Here is a 19,288-nt window from a genome sequence, read left to right as displayed (position 1 = left end):
CTTCAACAAAAGAAAATCTTAATGTGAAAAGTACCAAATATAAAACAGTTAGAAGCAACAGTCCTCTGGCTGAAAGTAGACAGTAGGGTCTGGAGCATAGACTTGCATCCCCTTAGTCTGATCTTGGCTCCTATGCTATCCCTAGAGTACCTCCAAACAAATCCACCTCTTCTAGAACATCTTTTTAGAAATAAACACTTGGATCTATTTTATAAAGCTAGAATGGCTCAAGAAAAGGCCTAAGGCATGCACACGAGGCCTTTATATCCAATTAGCTTTATTGATATATATAGTCATGGCTGCGTCCTTAAATTCAGGCTTTTGTGAATAAAACTTGAGCCAAGGATGATGGAACCAGAGGGTGCAGTTGACTCGGTACAAACCAGTAGTAGTCAAATGACCCAAAACCTCACGTCCTTCGTAGGTGGACAGAATATTTCAATTATTTATCTATTCATCCATTTATGAAATACTTTTGGAGTACCTGTAATACCCTAAACTTTGAAGACATCATGATAAAAAAGCAGACAATGTGTTTTGTTTTTAGCTTCTAGTCTTCTGCTTAAATTATGTAGGAAATCTATTTTTATATTATGCTTTAATATTAAGTGCAAGCACCAAACTCTCAGAAGGTCTCTATTCTTATCTCTTCAATAACACCTACACTTAAAGTTTCCCTTTTCCACCTTTTATCTGGATTCTTTATCCACCGCTTTTTATCAGTAGCACTGCTTCCTGAGAAACCCCCTTCATTAGAAGCACTGGTTCTATGACAGCCTGGGAGGCTGAGTCTGCTCTCTGCTCACCCACAAATTCTCCCCGAGCCCTCAGCTCAGCAGCCTGTATCGCGCTGCGGGTCACGTCATCCACCTACCCTCATCGGATTCTTCCCTCATCAGATTCATGCAGCGGCAGTTCCTTACCCTGTGTGATTTTCGTAATTTATTAGTTGCAGTTGAATTTTCCCCTTTTCTCACCCCCTCTGCTGTCATTTGTCCAACTGAAGGTTACTCCCCAGAACTGTCACGCAAATCTAATAGCTGGTCCACAGTTGGTCCTCAACATTCCATTCTATTCTTTATCCTGATGGTTTATCTAACACTCTCGGGGTTTCTTTATCTCCCTTCTGCAGTCGAGGCTACCTCTCTACTTCAGCAACACACTTGTATGGATGTGCCTTGGCCTCTGAAGTCTAAAACTCCAAAATTTCCATTTTGACTACAACCTTTTATTCCTTCTCTATTTCTTCCTCCCTCACTCCCACTAAACCTCATTGTTGAAATAATTTTGAATTCTAGCTCCCTCGATCTGATTTAGTAGATTTATCTTCCCAAGTCCCTGTTGCCTACATTTTTTTTTTTAACCTCCAAGTACACCATGTCCGTATCCCTCAAGCGTTCTCATCTCTCCATCATTCTACTAAATGAAAACTTTCAACGTATGACTTACTGTGCTGACGATTCTGTTTCCGATTAGGTCTGCTACACCCTCCTAGAGAGAAAATAGATGATGCCATCGATTCATTTTATTACAAATTTATCATCCCTGATCTCACTCGATCTTGCTCAACAGTTTCTTTATTTTTCCTTGCCACTCCTGTCCCATAGGGAACACACCAAGCGTCCCTACTCTGCTCAAAGCCTCAGTGGATGATCCAGGTCCTTATGTCATTGAGAAAAAAAAACACTTTCAAGTAAAAATGTTCTTATATCGTACCTATATCTTCACCCACTGTTTTTCCTCTATCGAAGTGGCAGACATATTTCTTCTGCATCACTAGGTTAATGCTTCTGCCTATATTTTTGGTCCCATTTCCTCCTGCATCCTTGGGAATTTCGTTTCATTGTACAGCTTCATTCTTTCCATCTCCACTTTTTACCCTTTCTCCGCGTAAGTTGCACACACGCAGCCCACGGACATGTTTATTATTTCCCCTTTCTGAAAAAAGCCTGCACCACCCACCTTTCTCGTCGCCGCCATTTACTGTCTTTCCTACCCAGCTTATTGAAATAAGTCTTATTTTTCACCTCTGCTACTTTATCTTTCATACTTTATTACCGACTACAATTTGACCTTGATCCCTTCTGACCTGACATTTTCAAAGGTCACTGGGGAAAAAAAAATCCTATTTCCCAAATCCAATGGCTTCTTTGCTGTCCTCATTCTTTGAATCTGGGTATGGTATTTAACAATAGTGGCCACTTCCTCTTTCTTGAAAGTCTCTTTTTCAGCTTCGAGATATTCTGTTTCTTTTCTTCCTGTCTCCTTTATTCACCCCCTTTCTCTCCTCTTCCTCTGTCTGTCTCTTAGTCGTCGTTCATCAGAATTCCGAATTCTGTTCTCTTCTTGCCCTTCACTCTTTCTCGGAGCATTTCCAATGGTTCGCTCTCCAGCTCTCACTTATAGACCCTAAAACATGTCTTTGACCCTCCCCTAGACTTCTCTTGAGCTTTAGATCCACACTTCTAGCTGCTTCCTAGAAATCTCTTCCCACTGTCTCGCTCCTAAAGATATACCTGAGGTCTAATTTAGGACTTGTTATTTCTCCTTTGCTTCTCATCACCTCAGTGGAAACTGAAAATCCCTGTTCCTCTTCCTGCATTCCCTTTCCCTATTACTGATCCCCTCATTTTATCCATGATCTCAGTGGAAAACTCTGGAATCACCCCGACTCTGACTCCTCCTTCACCCCATTGAATCCATTGGTCGAGTCCTCTCAATTCTATCTCTAAAGCATCTTTTTATTTTCTCCACGTCCCCTCTGACCCTCCTCATCGAGGCATCGCTGGCTCTTTCACAGACTCACGGGTGGTGTCCGTGGGTCCTGGCTCCCTTCGCTCTAGAGCGCTCTTACTCCTACTCTCAAGTTGTACTTTTTAACAGTCTGACCCCAATGACGCTCAATTACTATGTGCTGGAAGGAATTTTTCACTGAAGAGTTATTCCCCTCCAATAATAAATGAGTTGCTAGCGTACAGGTGACACTTGCTTTTATTGGAATCATCACCTTTTAGAATATTTTTTGACCTCTGGAGTTAGTAGAGGATTCATCAAGGACACTTTAATGTCTATAAGCTGTAAAATAGGAAACTTTAGTATGAGTGAAGGAAACTCTGAAATCATCTTTGATTCTTATTGTGACTATTCATCAGTCTTGTCTTCCATCAGAAAAACAAGAGAATTATGCCCACCATAATGATCAAGGGCGAACTCTTCTGAGTTGTTCTTTGGGAAAGCTTTCAGAATCTTTCTTTGGAGACTTTTAGAACTGTGTCCTTGATCATGCAAACCTTAGAAAGAAAAGTGTAGAACAAATAGAATAGTTTCATTCATTATTAATGTCAGCAATTGAGAGTTGATAGTTGTGATTCTGACTTTGGCTTTGGGACATAGTCTACATAAATAGAGCAAAGCACTAGAGTCATAGTGGTCCTGAATTTTTCTTAGAGTTTATTTACCATGTCAAAAAAAAAAAAACCCTGAATGTTAAACAATGTATGAATTAATTATGGAATCAGAATAAAAATCAGTGTTTTGACTTTGAGTTCTCTATCGAGTTACTTAGTAGCATCCTGTACTATCGCATCACCTTAGATTACAATAATATTGGGCCAAAGAATTTAGTGAAAGGAGAGCTTTATTCTGAATGAGGAGATTTAACATCTAGACCTGGAACTGATTCCGTCAACTTGGTTGTTGTCATTAGCGTGTGTGCGTGTGCACGCGCGCACGTGCACGCATGTGTGTCTTATACTGTAGGTATATCTCATATTAGTGAATGTGAAAGGGATTTAAAATAATTCCAAAATAAGTATTTTTTACAATTCTTTGAATTTTGAACTGGTCCTGTAGGATATAGTGTAGATAACTGATGTCTTCTTCAAAATGTATGTTTGACATTCTTCAGCTTAGAAAAAAGTCATGTCCAGCACTTCATGAATTACTACCAGTATGTTTAGCTCGAAATCAGGTCATTTAGTTTCTCTTCTATTAAAATTAAATGTCATGATGAGAATGTGGTATAGCATTGACCTTACAAAAGACTTGAGAATACTATCTTTGTGGTAAAATGAAACAAACCTGTCCTGTTGCAAACAGGTTTCAGAATGTACAGTAGCCAGTTTTAAGATCCACTGACTCACAGTGTTGTTAATTTATGTCTGCCAGTGACATTGTTAGACATTGAGTCTTTGGGTGTGTCGATGAAGAAATACGCAGAGGAACTGTATAATTTTTGTATAATCAAATGTGGCAATATCCGCATGTAACACAAACCTTTATCATAATTTAGTATTTTTTATGATTCTCCTAATTATTCAGCATTAATAGTGCAAATGCCATCTTATTTTCTAATTGGATAAGCTTACTTTTTTTCTTTTTTTAGATAATGGAAAATTGGTTTGTTTGTTTTTTTTTAATAGATTGTATTTCATTACAAATGAGATGACAGCCACTTTATAGAAAGACTAGATTACATAAGAAAATTTTCATGTGAATCATTGAAGACAGAAATGTCTGAAGAGACTTCATACTCAAGTCTTCTGAGGGTCAAAACAATATATAAATTTGGAAGTCAACACAAGTTCACTGGCTCAGAACTTAAATGAAGTTAACCCAAACTCAGCATTGCTAGTTGGTGCCGAAATATTTGGAATGGAATTGAAAACTTGATTTTTAGGTTTTTAAATGTAATATGTTGCATAAACACATTGTAATATGTTCCCCTTGAAGGTGGGGAGGTGACAGCCTTTTGGCCCAACTGTGACATTATGCTGACCCTAGCAAGTAGCCTGAACCAGAGAATGTATAACGAGGTAATATTTTTATGGACTGACATAATTATTTTAGTGAGTTTTTAAGACTTTTAATTAAACTTTTGATGATCTCTCCATATACTCCTAAGAAGTGGGAGTTAAGGATAGGTCAAAGTATACAACCCTGTAAGCAAGTGTGTTCTCTCGTGGCTGTTGTTAAACAAACATATTGTTTCCTTGCACCAAGTGCTTTAAGCTCACTTTCGTGGTTTTCATAAGGACTTTTGAGGGCCATTATCTTCCTTTGCCAATCCCTTAAATATAAACACCTCAATATCCAGTGAGGGAAAGTTTATTTATTAAAACTGAAATGGGGAATAAGAAATTTCATTACAACAAACGAGTCTTTCAGTGGAGAAAAATCTAGAGGGAAATTTGCCATTAATTTTTAGGCTAGTCAAGTCATAGCTCTTTTAACTCATGGGGATTTCATCACTGCTCTTTAGAAGTTTTTACCCAGTCCAGGAACGTGTCTTTCTTCGGCGTTGGCAGTCTGGGCTTTCTGCTTCTTAAATGCCACTCTCATTTTAGTCTTTCTAAAGGAACTACTGGCTCCGTATCTTCTCAGTTACCTCAACACATATTTATCCTTTTCCCTCTGAAATGGCGAGCAGACCACAACTGAGACAGTGAAGTACCATTCGATCTTCATTAACCAGAAGGAATCATCTTCTTTCTTCACATCCTCACTGTGCCCCACGCTAAGAGTGGTGTTCTTCCAGCCCCTCAGGTCTCAGAGCTGAAAGGCCAACCTAGAACTTCAGAGAGTCTCTGAGATCACTTTTCTCAGTGGCTCAAGGTGAGGTGGCTTTCTGCTCCCTTGAATGGAGTCACTAACCGCAGTGCAAAATTAGTTCGAGCTGAAATGAAAGAACATGTGTTCGTGGTTATTTGCCTAAATGGCTGAACTGCACAAGCCTAATGTCTGAATTACCCAAGATAAACTGATTGGGGTTTTTTTTGTTGTGTATTTTAGGAAAGTTTCTAATCAAAGAATTCGGAATTCTTAAAGAGCACTAAGAGTTGAGTCCTTTGGGGATATTTTCCTGATGGTTAGTAAAAACTAGTTATCTTTCTAAAATTGGAGAATGTTTTCCTACTGCCTCAGGGGCTTTGCATGTGATGTTTAAAATGCTGTCTTTCACCCCCATTGTCCAATTCACTTTTCTGACACTTAAGATTCAGCTTATATTCTCCTACATCAGGGATGCTAACCCACAACCCCTCGGCATGAGTCTGGATTCTTGTTCTATGCTCTCCTAGATTTTTGCAAGCATTTAAGACACGTACCACAAGCGAAACTTACACATTTTCGTACATGTGATTAGGTTTTAATGTGTCTCTCCCGCTAAACTCTAAGCACTGTCTGATTCGCTAACTACAAACAGTTGCTAGTTCCCAGTCAAGTCCTTTTATATACTGCAGATATTCAATGCATATTTTTGACTAAAATATAAGACCTAATGTAGGAATGGAATACATTCCCCCAGAAATTAGTCTGTGCTTTCTTAACTGTAAGCTATGAATTTCTAATGGCTACTTTACTCCAGATCTTTCTATATTCCAGGATACGTTTGTCCTAATCCATGAAAACCACACTTCAAGTGTTTCCGGTGACCTACTCACTGCCAAACTGTGTATAGCTTAAATACCACTTCAAACCTTTGAACCCCAGTATAGCTTTGCACATAGCGAACTACCATCAACATCCTTTTGGACGTTGCCCTCTATGGCAAAACTGTCTGTGCTTGATTTCTCCATTTCTGGTTGCCCAGACAACTACGCATGTTAGAGACTATCTTAGGTTGGATCTCTCAGATCTCATTAAGGGATTGAGGAAAATAGGATACAGGGAAGGGTGGGAGTCAAGCGAGGGTGCAGATTCAGGCAGTGTCCCCTAGGGAGCATCTTCGTTCTGATCCCATAGAACTCCGGGGTGTGGGTACAGAGAGAGCTGGACTGTCACACTCCTGCCCTGGTCAGTCATTGGCTAATGGTGGTGGGGGGAGTCAACTTCCCAGGACTTTTTAGCTTTCTCTCTTTGCAGGAAAAACTGCCCTAGTAGCTAGAGAAGTATCAGAGGGGGGTGTCATATGTGGTCAGTAAAAGAAAAACACACAGAAGCTGGGGAGGATGCACAGAAACGTGAGAAACGATGGTAGGGGATCTGAGAAGAGTTCCAGCAGTGTCCACTACAGAAGCTCTACCTCAGACCTACTCTCTGGCAAGGTAGATGACCAGCTCTGTGCTCGGTTGTGTATTGTATGATTTTGGATTCAACTGTCATCTGTTTGCTAAAGACATGCGAATCTACTTGTCCATCCCCGATCGTCACTGATTCCAACACAGCTCTTTAAATATAAGCTGGAGGTACCTAGCACGTGATCACTGAAAGGGAGAAATAAGGAAGAAGAAAGAAAAGTCAGAAAAATATCTAGTGTCAAAAACAACAAACTAAATTAAATGACCTGACCATGCCCCTTGCCTCACCCTGTCTGCTTCAGGAGATGCTGAAAAGCTATCATGCAATTTGGCCTCAGAGGAAAAGTTGTTTGGGTCTTGAAATTCAAGAGTAATTCACAGGCATGTACCTGATTAACTGGATAATCCCATTAGAATTTCATATTTGGCAAAGAGAAAAGCACACAGACATAGTTATGGCATTTGACCAGCAATACAAAACAGTTCCAAAGCCTGGGAAACAGGGACCTTAGAGGAGGGTCTTGCAGGAAAATGTCCAGTGCCAGCATGCAGGTAGGCCGAAGCTTTCTAGAATGGCAACAGATTAGAAAAATGGTGGGAGTGGATGGGACAGGTGCAAGCAAAGGAACCCAAAACCCTGATAATATTTATCTTGGCTCAGGCATCTTAATGACCATCAAATGAAATTGCGTTTTATAAATTTACTTTGACTAAGACATAAATTAGAAGTCCACTGCTAAAACTAAATAGAGGATTGTTTCAATGACATTTTTACAAGGGCCTGTTTTTGCCGAGTGTCAAGACAGGTCGAGGCACATAGTTAGGGAGATGGCGATGGAGGGGGACATCCTGTGGGACAGCATTCTATTCACATGAAGTCGGTACCGCGGCAGTGGAAAAATCAGTTACACAAGGTCCAGCATGCTCTGGCCCTCAGGGCTCCAGCGGGCACGCTAGCTTCTCCCCTTCGGTGCCAGGCGCAGGTGCACCTACCGAGTGTGCTGAGTTCCCTCCATCTTTGCTCTTGAGTGCCTGCCGATCTTCTCAGAGCCCAACGCCACCAGTGCCTGCCCGGGGGAAAAGAGGCAACGCTGACTCTTCTGCCTTCTGGTGACCTACTTTCTGCTGGGGCCAAGGTTCCTTTAGCTGTTGTCAGCATTCAGAAGCCATCTTTTCCTTTTCTACCTGCAGGGACTAATAATCGCTTTTTAAACTATTGCTTCCTTCGTGTATTCACCAAACATCCTGCTCTCAGACATGGACCCGAAGGCTTGCTGAGAACCTGCCTCCAGTGTTACCACCTTGACTTTTTTTTTTTTTAGAAAAACTAAAAGAAGTTGGCCATGTCTTTCGATGGAAAGCCAAGGAACTAGGTACATTGCTTGCCCTTATGGTAAGGCTTCAGATTCTTTGTGACTGTACTTTCATCCTTGAGAGATAAAGATGCTCTCGTAGAATTGAACGAAGCGTCTTATGCCACTGCAGATTTTTATAATTGCCGTCATTACTTCCCTTTACATACTGACAAAAATGTGTGTCGTCGCTCAAGAGACCTCCAGGATATTCTTGTAGATTTTCTGTTCTGGTTTTTATCTGGTGAAAATTGATTCCTACAGGACTGGGGCTTTTACCTAAAATCCACATTACAAAACGCACGTAGAGCTGGGCCATGGAGAAATGGTGAGGGTGCCTTGCCGGGCCGAGGGAGTAGGGAGAATAGAAAGGGATCCGGACTGCTGCTCTCGGCTCAGCACCGCGAGTGGAACGTGAATTCAACGGGTTTTATTACCCGTGATACCAAAAAAAAAAAAAAAAAAAAATGGGATCGGGGGCGGGGCTGGGGAAGGGAAATGTGGACAACAAAAGTCTTAAAGCTATACTGCACTGAGGATGGGCAAAACCGTCAGTTCAGACCACGGGGTGGGGGCACCTCGTAAAAATAAATGTGTTCTGATATGATCTCGGGTTGGAAGGGTCAAGCCTCAGAAGTCCAGACTTGATCATTTTCATACATATATTACAAGAAAAGAATAAGTGTGAGATAAAAGTGAGCATGTGCCCTTCAGGCCAATTGAGGTGACAGGAAATAACCTTGCCTTTGCCCCAGGAGCCTCGAAGGATATTCAGAGACCTGCAACTGCAAGCAGTTGCCGTAGCCACGGGCAAGGCTGAGGTATATTTATGCCAGAGCCTCAAACGCAGCACTTCCCAGCCTGACCCTCCGAAAATACGCCCTCTCATTCAACTTGGTCCTTGCACTCATGTCCTTATGTCAGGAAAAAAAGAATACTTTAAGAGGGCAAAGGACAAAACCTTTTCCTGTCCTCACTCTTTTCGCGTCTTCCTCGGTAACTAGGGTCTCATTCAACACCAGAGGTGCCTGGGGTGTAGGATGGCTCCGGAATATCCCACCCACGTCTGTGCACAGGCAGCGCAGCCAACCCGCTGGCCGGGGTGCAGCTGTAGCATTCAGTGGCAAACACCAAGAGATGTGTCTTTCACACAGCCCAGGGAGCGGTTGTGGGCCGCGGGGGGCAGAGTCCCTCTGCTTCTCCTTGTCACCCCAGGCTATCTCCAGCTTGGAGAAGCCTGCCGCCACTGAAAACACTCACGAGGCGCATCTATTGTTCTTTTTATTACTTTGGTGTGAAGTCTGACCAGATCACCTACCTACTGGAGGTCGTGTGTTGGCCATCCTGACGTGGGCGTGGGCCTGCCTCACGGCTAACTTCATCCAAAGACGAGGACTCCCACACTGTCACGCTGTGCAGGCACAGCTGTGGTGCCCAGACGCTCAGCCCAGACAAAAATGAACCAAACCGATGAATTCTTCCCACTTGTCTCCTGAGGCACGCCCTTGCTCTTCACACACGCCCTTGTAACTCAGTCATTTTATTCATTTTCCTGGCATTGTTTGTGGCCTTCTTGGCTCTTCTCGGAATGTCGCCTCCCTCAGTTTCTGTTAAAAATTAATCTAGATCCAATTTGTCTTCCAGGCTTGTCATGCCTGTCTACTTAGTTTATGATTTTTTTTTTTATTGGTTAATTGGTTTGGTTTTACTCAATGTTTTACATTCTTAATTTTATGTAAACTTTTGAGTCTTTTTCTTTAAGTTTCTAGACTTTGGATTTTGTTTAGAAAGGACTGCCCACATGATAAAATTAACTTTTTTATTTTTTTTTGCATCTAGAATTTACTTTGATACAAGGAGTGAGGTAGTGATCGGCTTTATTTCGTTTTTGTTCGTTTGTTTGTTTCTCTAAATGGCTAATTATCCCCATCCAATATCATTTATCGGATAATTTGTCTTTCCCTACTAACCCAGGAGCCATCTGTATCTCATGCTAATTTCTCACTCGGATCTGAGTATGTCTCTAGATTCTCTTTGCTACTCCACAGATCATCATGTCTCTACCAGCACCAAATAGTTGTCGTTCTGGCTCAAATTCATTCTTTTATGCCTTTATCCAACGTTTTCATGAAAGCATGCTGTGTAACCGCCATTCGTCTGTGTGTTTGGAATACAGCAGTGGTTATTTTGGTCACTAGTACACTATTTATCCCTCCTTACTTTTGTGCATCAGAATTCTTCTGTGGATCACTTTTTGTTTGTTTATTTTCACATGAATTTTAGAATCAGCTTGCTATGTTAAAGAAAATCCTTCTAGTATATTTGTTGGGTTTGCTTTAAAGTTCTACCTCAATTTAGGGAGAATTAGTCTCATTTAAATATTAACATGTTCCTATCCAAACAAAAAAAAACTATTATTTTTCTATTGATTCAAGATTTCTTCTCTGCTCCTGTAAAGAAATTAAAGCTTTGATTAGATAGGTCCTGCATATTAAGTTCGTTTCTAGGTATTTATCTCTTTTGTTTTTATCATGGATGGTATCTTTTTCCCATTATATTTTCTCATTTATTTTAATCTTGAAAAACTATTGATAGTTGCGATTAATTATTTAACCAGTTGCTATGCTTATTCTCTGGTTGTTAGTAAAAGCTTTTTAATCAATCCTAATGTTTTCCAGGTATACATATTTATTATTTGAAAAAAATCATAATTTTACTTCTTCTGTTATGATTTTTCTTTTCTTTCTCTTGCCTAATCCCATGAGTTAGTAATTCTAAAATAATCCTGAGTAATGAAGCTGATAATAGTTATTTTTATCCAGTTTCTGGTTACCGTGGAAACACTTTTAGTACCTCACCGGGCGGGGTAGGGATTCTTGTTCTGAGCCATAAAACTTTTTTTTTTTTCCATACGAAGAACTAATTCCTCAATTTTTATTTTGAATTTTGTTACCATAGAGTTGATTTAATTATCGTTCTCTTTGACTATAAATATAGCAGATGGGTGTAGACCATCTTGTCCTCTTTAAATTCTATTTTAGATTAAATTGTCAGAAAGTAAATTAGGTGATTGCCACTAATCCCATTCTGGGGTGTTGGCTAAGGAGCCTAATACATCTTTTCCTTTCCTCACTTTCATCTCAATTAGGTGGGGAGGAGAACCTCTGTGTACACACAGACACACACACGCACACGCGCGTGCTCTTAAAGTAACAATACTATTAAGAATTACAAGTCACGGTAAAAGATGTGCCATTTCATAAGCTTGCCAGTTTAAAATATCCTGGTAGAGAGACTTCCCCAGGAGGCGCGGCTCAGATTTGACTCCCCTATCACTAAGACTAGCCTTGACCATAGGTGTTTCAGATGTGTGCTTTACCCTTCTTGATCTGATATCAAAAATCAACTTGGTGTGAATGATCATTTCCTAAGTGCGAAAACAGATCAGCTGGCTCTGGCCTCAAACCAAACCACCATAGGTATCACTTATAAAGAATTATCATCCAGTTCTCAAGACCCTGAAAATCTCATAGAGCTTTGCAGAGGTCCGGAAGCAGAAGCAGAGAGCAGCTAGGCGGGACATCATACAGCGGGCTCCCTAAAAGAGCTTTGCTCTTGTCTGTCCATCCTCGAATTGCCTCATGGTGGATATTAACAGTAGCTCCTTCTCTCCAAATCCTCTCCTCGCCTGTCTGACCCGGTAGCCCCTTCATCGCCCCCTTTTGAGAAGCCTGTCTCAGGAAAGGTCTCAAGAACCTTCCACACCCTTGGAAAAGACTGGGTTCTTCAAGAAGGGCAGTTCCCGCCATAATTCTTACAAATAAAGACTTTCATCGCTTTAAAATAATGCTATTGCACCCCACTTCTGGGGCTTACCGATGAAGCCGCTGCATTCCCACCTCTCAGGCGGGAGTTATCCGAGAGGAAGGAACACCGTGAATCATCAGAGGACAGAGGAAATTCACACGAACACCTTCTCATACTCCCTTCCTCCCGGCAGCACCTCGGAGCTTTCAGAAGTGACGCGTTGGTGGATCATCTGTGTAGAAATTCTCCTGATCGCACAAAAGCATCACTTCTGTAGGCTTCCAACTGAGGCAAAGATCCAGCGTTAGAACATAGCACCCTACTTATTGATTTTTTCCAACTGATTGATGAATCCCTTGCAAATCAATGCTACTTTTATGCGAATCAATATACGAGTGTGCTCACATTTATGCATAGCCTATATGGACATTCCTAGTGGAGTCCTCTGAATTTTAAATCCAAGATGTAGTTTGCGAGATCACTTGAACCCTTCGGCACTTAAGTAACTGACCTATTTTCCTATGAGGAATTCATAATTGAAGATAAAGGAAGTTACAGAAGAGAACCGACGTGGGTTTGCGGGGGACCCTGTCATATCAAAGCGGGAACAGAAAAACAAGAATGTTTTCCCCCCAACCCTTTGTTAGGTGAGGATTGTCTACTACGAAACAGAAAAGCTAAGGAAGCTGGAAAAAATATGGGTTAATGAGGAGCTGGACTGGAGAAGGTCAGTTTACTTGATTAGAGCTCAGCTCTTCCTTGCCCTTGTTTATTGGAGTTTGGTTTCTAAGGAACAGGCTTTCTACATAAATATCACACTCGCCCCTTCCCCAAAGAGAGTGACTTCATTATAAAAAGACTTTTCATTACGTCATGTCGGGGTTATCAGTCAAAGCAATGACAAGAAATGGTTTATTACTGCAAAACGAAAACTGAGGTATTACAAAGCAGAGCAGGGGACGTCTGAGAGCGCACTTGGCTCTCCTCCCAGACATTTTGTTTATCCCTCGGACGGGGAGCTTCTATTTCTGTGGCTCCATCAAGGAAGTGAGAATCAAGTTTTACTCTAAATATTGCTGTTCTTATATTAGCAGGGTTTAAAAATAGAATCAAAGGAATTGAGAGGACTTCCAAGGTTTGTTTTCAGACATTCCCCTCTTTCACCGTGGCCCTTCCTGCACGCTTCGCCAAGTACATCCTATTTGCCCAGAGGCCGCGGCACAGCCGTCCCACGGTCTAGTTCAGAGGCCAGTGCTGTCCAGGTCAAGACGCTGCTTCCTGGCTGGGTCGAGTGCATTCTGTGCAGACCTGGGTTCTTTCTACCTCAGTAGCATGGCACGAGAGTTAATGAATTAATCGGAAAACGGAAAATCTCGGCACAAGAAGAAACCTGCAAATGGCATCTAAAACAGTGGTTCCCAACCAGAATTATACTCCAGGCTGATAAAATAAAGCGTTCCTCTCACTGACCCGAAGAACAGGGAGGAGACAGTTGTCGTGGGAGAGGGCAAGAGGAGATACCAATTCCTCTTGAGTGGTCAGAGAACAGACCTCCTTTGACCAGTGGTTCACCCACGCTAGGTGGAGGCTTGCTGCCTGCATAGCTGCTCTTCAGATCATTTGAGCTACCTGCAAGCAATTTTAATTATTACAAAATTCTTCCGTGTACTAATTGCAAATCTACCTCTCCTTGATTCTTATTCATCGGTTTCAGTTCTATGTTTAGAAGAAGAGACAGCCGCAAATGTATTAAGTCTCCTACAGACAAACAAGACAGAACAGAGCAAGTCACGGTTCTCTGAAATCCAGGCAAAGGACTTGGAGCACTCAGCCATGAGGTTTAAGCCCCACGCCCTGGCCCATGCCCCAGTCAAACAGCCAACTCACAGCTCCCTCTGAGTTCAAACTTCCTTGCTATGAATGACTTTGTAAATGCTTTCCCTGTCTCACCCTTTCTGGGCAACAGAGATCTTCTGGGAAGCCTGAGATGCGTGCCCCATCCCCTCCTCTGCTGTAGTTTGCTCCTTGTCAAACCTCTTATACAAAATCAAGAGGGAACTTCCCCTGGAAGGTTTGGTAACTGTTAATGATATAAAATGGACATCACTTTTACTTAGCCCTTATAAGGAACTCAGGGGGGGTCTAAGCAAGGATAAGGATAAATCTATGCTTAGGGTGAGAAGGGCCTGGTTACATTCTTCACAAAGACAATCACTTCGTAGCTCCAAAGTGTACAGCGTGCTTTTCAGTGTTAATGCAATCTTTGCAAATATCTACTGTCAAGGGATGCTCTCAGGTGAGCAAACATCTCCAAGCTGAACCTTAAAAAAAAAACCAGCTCGACAAAGTCAACATGCATCTTATTGAGTGCTATGTGTTACTTTAAAGAATGTGGCTTCAGAGGTCGTGTTTTTAAGACGATACTATTTCTGAGAGTATATCAGGAAGCTTTTTGGGGAGGTAGCCTACAGAGAGTTTATAATCGAAGAATGTTTATCTTACTTCATAACTTAAACCTTGTTGTGGACTAAAAAAGACTTCTCTAGACCATTCACCTACTTTGTGCTCGCCTAAGTGCTCGCCTCATCTTGCCAAGCTCGCCCCGTGATCTGTACTGCACACTCTGCCTGGGGACATGACATTTGCTCTAGAGTGTTCATCTCCATCTCTCACCCATCTAACTTGACTCATCTTTTAGGTCTCGGCTGAGTCACCACTTTGCAAGGGAAGAATTTTACCGTATGGTTCAATCTCTTCGCTTCGCTTTTTTTTTTTTTTTTCAGTTTATCTTCTGAAAACATGTACATCACTCCACCTTCCATAGATCAGCAGCTTCACTGCTTTGGGTCCGAGTGGATGTTAGAGGCTCAGGGGGTCCCTTACTCCTGCAGAACCCACTGGGACGTGAGCTGGGTTACAAGTCTAGCAGTCATAGATTTACCCAGGAATAAATAGAACGTCCTTGTTTTCTATCAAGATTCTTTCTTCTCCTCTCTCCTTGGCGTATCTCCGACTCCTTTCACATGTCAGCCTGGAGATCACCTCCTGAAAGACACTTACCCAACTCCCTACGCTGGGTGAGGTAAGCCCCCCGCCCCCCGTCACGTGTCCCCAAAGTACCTGTGTGAATTCCGTCATGACAACTACCAGGTAGCATGGAAATTGCTGGTATGGGTGTCTGGTGGCTTGTTCGTATATTAGAAATTAGCTCCTCAGGGACAGGAAATGCGTCTTGTTGACCCGAGAACCCCAGGTGATACCCGGTGACTGCGCAGTCAGTGATTGCTAAGTAAATAATTAAATGGACACATAGATGGATGAACACGTCGGTCTTCATCCAGAGGAGCATGAAGAATTCTGGGTGAACAGAACCTGCCTTGCCCCTTCACCTTTTGGGTGGTTTCTAAGCTTTTTCTCAAAACGGTTACATTAGAGGTCTCCAGTCTTGCTGTGAGGTGGTAGTAATTGCTTTTTGTCTTTTCTTTTTTTTATTTCCTCTGAGCAGGGACACTCCTGGGGAATATTGACAGTAAAGTCCCCAAGCTGATCTGGGAAAGGGGCATCATCAATGCATTTACTTTCTTGCCCTCGAGACTGAAAGTTGTCCTATTTTTCAGTTAGCAGATAGGGTGGGAAATTTTTACAGCTTCTCTAAGCCTCGCTCTTGGCATTCCTGGCCTTGTGAAATGTTTCAGGCTCCTACCTCTGGCTCGTGAGTTCACTGGAAGCAACCTCACATTCCTGTCTGGAGATTGGCATGTAACATTTCTTTCGATCCCGTACTGCCTAAGAAAAATCCCAAGCTACGTGAAAAAAATATCTGGTATTTTCTCACTGGCAAGTACTCTCCTGTCAGCCATGCTCTCCCCAAGCAGTCATGCCTGATGAGCCCTACATGCTTTCCATCGTGTTCTGCCCGTGAGTCATAAAGACCCAAGGCAGCAGCGGGGAGATACAGAAGTGAAGGCGAGCACGTGGTTCCGAGCGCTCGGCTTCACACTCCATCGTGTGACTTCATGGGCTCGGCACATTCCGGCAGAAGGCACTCCCGCATTCTGTCACGGGCAACTTTCCACCACCGCCGCCCAGGAAAATGAAATGGAGCCTGGGCCTTTCCCATTTATTCATACCTGGTAGCTCTCTTCCCAAGTGACTTCCACACAACCTTTTCTCATAGTTAAATGACAGTGCCTGGTAAATTACAGTTTAGAGTTGACTCAGGAGCAGGACTATATACAAGCCAGAAGATGACGTGTGAAGAGAGTACGATTGTGGTGTAATCAGCCATTTCGTGGGTGACTTTTGGGGGTCAGTGTCATTACTTCACAGTCTCCCCTCCTTCAGTCTCTGAATTCAGGCTCATTCAGAAAATCAGCAAACCTGACCATAGATCTGAAGAGTTTTACTTTTTAGCTCTCCTTTGGGGGTCAGGCAACATGTATACTCAAAAGAGTATAGGAACATCAAATGCCACAGAGTACCCTGTTATATGACCTTGTTGTACCCTGTTCTTTGGCTTCGTAGTAACTGGCACAACTGGCTATCGTGGGCTTTTTTGTTTTGTTTTGTTTTGTTTTGTTGATTTATTTTCTTTAAATGTCTATCTTCCACTAAACTGTAATGTTCAGGAGAACAGAGGCCACGGTCGTTTACCCAGAGTCTAGAACAGCACCCCGTATGTGTAGGCACCCATATATAACCTATAAGTGAATAAAACCGATTATTGGTTAGCATCTGCTTGGTTGAAAGCAAGCCCACAGAGTTTCCTTTGAACCTCTACAGATGTCCCCTGGCAGGATTGAAGGGACACTCAAAGAGTGTTGCACTCATCTGCTGAGACCCTCCCCGGTCCCCCAGGCACTGTGGCCTCCAGAACTCCTCTTTACCTCTCTCCTGCCAGCTGACTGCAGACTAAGCACAAGGAAGTCCTGTGGTCAGGATCACGGTGAGGTGCGTGTCCGAGCCCCTTTTCTTCTTCCAAATATCGTTAACCTCCCCATTCAAAATTCTCTGAAAACACCTGCCATTAGATTCTCTACATATCACCCACATTATCTTCTAAGCTCTAGGTCTCCCCCTTGTTCTTTCAATGAAAATTTTAGCCTCTAGCTCATTGTTTTTCGCCACTCACTACTCTCGTTAGAATTTTTGATGCCTCAGTAACCCCTGAGATAATCCATCTTGTCTATAGTTTCCCAGTTCTTTGATCTCATTTCCAACGCTCTCGACCTCTACCCCACCTCACCTCAGTCGTCCACTCCCACTGCGATACCCTAGAGCAGGGGTCCCCAACCCCCGGGCTGCACACTGGTACCGGTCCGTGGCCTGTCAGGAACCGGGCCGCACAGCAGGGGACGAGTGGTGGGTGACTGAGCAAAGCTTCATCTGTATCTGCAGCTGCCCCTCAGCGCCAGCATCACCGCCTCGGCTCCACCTCAGATCGTCAGGCATTAGATTCTCATAGGAGCACTTGGCCCTGGTGCCGCAAAGGCTGGGAACCACTGCCCTAGACAATATAATTTGCAAGAACTGAACCTCCCTCAAAACTCTCTGCTCACCACTCACGTTTCCACCTCAGGTCTTCTAAGAACCCTTCTCTGCACCCCATGGAACCTTCTCCTATTCACCCTCTTCTCTCTTCACTGGCACAGCCTGTCTCCCCTCCCTCCCCTCCCGAACCTCCAACAGTCCTACTCTCCCTCCCTCTCAGCTGATTACTTTGCTTGAAAGCTCGCTGAAGAACTAAGAACAATCAGAGATGAACCACCTCATCCTTCCCCACCGAACTCCCCAGCTCCCCGCACCTGCAGCCATGGGCTCTGCCTCCCGTCCTTTTGAAATGGGTGCATTTCCTGTGCGCCGGGGTGAAGTCACCCCCTCCACTTGTGCTGTGGTTCCTGTTCGTTTCATTCGCACCTTGTCAGATCGATGCCTTGCTATCTTCAGAGGGAGCAGCCAAGGCATAGAACCCCAAATGTTTCAGCAAAGAAGAATTCCAGGAGGAGATCCTCCTCGGAGGTGGGGTAGTGGTTTCAGCAGAGCTGCCTCGACAGCCCCCGTTTTGTCTGCCCCTTGAGATTGTGTCCTGTATTCTGTAGCCACTACCTCGTCCTGTACTCCAAGGTACAATGTTCCCCCAAGACACTGATCCAAGTACTTCCGGAGCCAAAATCGATTTTGATTTTTTCTTTGGTATGACTGGCACAGACTAGATTTTCCCAAAGGCATTTTACTAGAAACTAAAGAAAAATACTTTGATATGTTGGGGCCCAGCTTGTGTATAGACGACATGCATTTGTTTGTTTGTTTGTTTGTTCATTAATTCCTCAGCTTTTATCATAATAGCTCTCTGCCTGGCCCCTCCAGGAATCTGGTGGGCAAAGCGGGGAGTTGGTCCATTTGGTCAGTGATAGAGGTTGAGGACCTGTGTATCTAGGTGCATCTGGGAGAAGGCCTGCCATGCCAGCCGCTCCATTCACCCGACACATGCTTACTGATCGCACCCTCTGTGGATGGACAGTAGCTAGAGACGTGCAGAAGTGATCTGGGTTACAAATGCCTTAGATCATAAAGTATGATAGTCACAGTACATTCCCGAGTCAGGAATGTTTCAGGCTTATTTCCACATGATTTTCCATCCTCCTTGCCAAAAGCAGGTTTAAGGTAAGGCTGGAAGGACGTAGATAGATTAGATCATCTAATGCTTTGAGATGACTGTTGAAAAACACAAAACTTAGTGCATGCCCTGGAGGTCAGAAAGTCAGTACTTGTTAGAACAAGAGACGGAGGGAATTCCCGAGGTCTTGGCAGAAAATACGTTCGACCATCTGGAACTACAGTCCTGGCGTTTGCAGCGTTATATTTCACTCTGCATTAAAGAGTGAATATTGTCTAGAAGGAAAAAAAAGGAGAAGCATGATCATTAGCCCCCAAAGCGAGGAGGCTTATGAGTTAGCCTCTGAGATCATCCCTGGAAAGAAACAAGAGGCTTGAGAAATGCTCTCAGATTGCTGCTATTTGCCCCTGGAAGCCTCTGTCTGAGACCCAGAACATTGGGAGAGGGCTTGCTGATACAGAACCATCAAACAAAATCTAAAAAACCAGAATGAAGTT

General features: G+C 43.0%; 1 long non-coding RNA gene across 3 annotated transcripts; it reads right to left on the bottom strand.

Annotated features, from left to right (window-relative positions):
- Positions 1-5,090: 5,090 nt before the first annotated feature.
- On the bottom strand, positions 5,091-16,052 carry LOC105299796. Of its 3 annotated transcripts, none has more exons than XR_002783192.1 (4): positions 15,296-16,052; positions 12,245-12,460; positions 9,687-10,818; positions 5,091-8,210 (listed from the first exon to the last, which is right to left on the bottom strand). It is a non-coding gene; the product is annotated as an uncharacterized LOC105299796 (long non-coding RNA). The 3 variants fall into 3 exon arrangements; XR_002783190.1 differs by having other exon boundaries at positions 5,091-8,083; positions 15,296-16,043; XR_002783191.1 differs by having other exon boundaries at positions 5,091-8,083; positions 12,245-12,423; positions 15,296-16,042.
- Positions 16,053-19,288: the final 3,236 nt, after the last annotated feature.

The sequence above is a fragment of the Pteropus vampyrus genome, unplaced genomic scaffold, assembly GCF_000151845.1.
Source record: "Pteropus vampyrus isolate Shadow unplaced genomic scaffold, Pvam_2.0 Scaffold194, whole genome shotgun sequence".
Classification (NCBI taxonomy): Eukaryota; Metazoa; Chordata; class Mammalia; order Chiroptera; family Pteropodidae; genus Pteropus; species Pteropus vampyrus.
The sequence above is the reverse complement of the archived record's forward strand: the minus strand, read 5'-3'. Positions and strand labels throughout refer to the sequence as shown.